The following is a 2,035-nucleotide window of genomic DNA, read 5'->3' on the forward strand; positions in this document are numbered from 1 at the left end:
CAGAGAAAATTACGACAGTTTTGTTGAAGTTAATTTTGAAATATTTTATTGAAACATATATTTTTTATTACTCTGTATCCTATCGTGTCTGCGAATGAACATGAATATTTGAAAATTAAGCGACCTAATCGTATGTTATAAAAGATTTTAGGATAATTAAATGTTTGTTTATAGGAAAGATTATATTTTTTAAACTTGCTTATGCTTATGAACTTTAACAAATGCAAGTCGTCTTTTTCGATTCCTAGAACTCAATAGTGGCTTCTTTTGGGGTTTTCGTCCTCTTAAGTTGAAGTCTTCTAATCTTTTCCTAACAGTTCTAGCACTAATTTGTGTATCGTCTTTATGGTTTATGGCTTTTCGCTCAGTCGATGAATCCGGCGATCCATTTTCGGCGTTGTTTTCCGTGGTCTTCCGTTTTTCGGTTGATCGCAATACATGTCTGCCTTTAAAAATTTATATCAAGCTTGCTTACAAGCCGTTTCTGACCTGTTCACTATATTTGCTATCTAGGTGAAGGTTTTACTTTGCTTTCACAGCCTTATGATTTGTTCCCTTTTGTTTTCAAGTAAATTCTTTGATTTACCCATAGCCTGTTCTTACCTAAATGAATTTTAAGCAATAAAAGGCACACTAAACAATGATTTTGACATTCCAAAATTACAAGTGCTAAGCGATAACTAACTGTTGTAACTCGTACATTGTTTGCATTTAACAACTGACGGTCTGAAATTACGAAGGTCAAACATACAGTTATATTATTCCAAAGAGACAAACCGAACAGAAGAACAATATGCGTATAAGATATTTGTAATCCGGTTTACAAATCATCGTCTTAAACTTTGTCCGCTACTGTATATTAAAAATTGTGTCTTAAGAAAAAGTTATCTTATCAATTAAGAACCTAGATAAAATTTTTATAATATCTGTTTTATTATATCTGTTTTATGATATCTGTTTTGTTATCTGTTTTATAATATAGGTTTTATAATATAACATAAAGATGCAAAAGCTACGACAGTAACGCTAATACAATTACGAAAACATCTTTGCTGAATTAATCCAATATCGTATGATACAAGGTATTGAGATAATTTCAGCTTAGACATGGAAAAATTTTGTTTGCAAAATTTGTAGGACGTTATAATCTGTCAGTAATAACTATTTTGTGGTAAAAGAATCTTTAACAATATTAAATTATCTCTATTTTGTTTTAATAATATTCTCCAACCTTTTATTTATTTATTTTTTAACTAACTATTTAAACGACTTTTAATGAGAGATAAAAATTTCTAATAGATTTCTAAGATCATTTAACACACAGAAGTAAAAGAACGAATCTCACACAAAAAATGTTTGATACAAGATTTCAATCATTGGATTCTTGAAATCCATACATTTCTTATTATTACCGTATTGATTTTCGCACGCGTTGCGCACGCGTGCAGGTGCGAAACTTATAATGATGCATCAACGAGCTCCTTTTATGTAGGGTAACTCTTACAACTGAATCAAGTTACAGCTTTAAAACAATAAAATAATAAGATAGGAGATGAAACAAATTCATTCATTAGACAAAAGTAAGTGGTTTTGCGTATTTTGTTTATACCTTTTCAGATATGGAGACATTTTAAAGATTTGGAACTTATGTTTGGTACATAATGGTATAATTATTACCTTCTTCTTTCCTTGTTCTTTACATGATAAATTTTACAAAATTAAGATTAACTGTCTAAGTTTAGTCAGAGTTCAGGATTCCATATTATTATTATGCATTCCAAACCAGGATTTTTCAAATCTGAAGTATAAAACAACCTATTTTAATCCTTAAAGAATTCTACGATGAGTTTAAAACACAAGTCAACATGAGTTAAAACAAAAGTCTTACTAGGACTTACAGGGTTAAAACATTTTATAAATTAATCATTCTGAACAAATATTTCATTACTATTGGAAAACTATGTACATGCGCTGTTCCCTAACCATGAAATTAAATATACAAATAAAATTTAAATAGTTGCAAAATATAATTTTA

Source organism: Bombus huntii, chromosome 1, assembly GCF_024542735.1.
Source record: "Bombus huntii isolate Logan2020A chromosome 1, iyBomHunt1.1, whole genome shotgun sequence".
NCBI classification, from domain to species: domain Eukaryota; kingdom Metazoa; phylum Arthropoda; class Insecta; order Hymenoptera; family Apidae; genus Bombus; species Bombus huntii.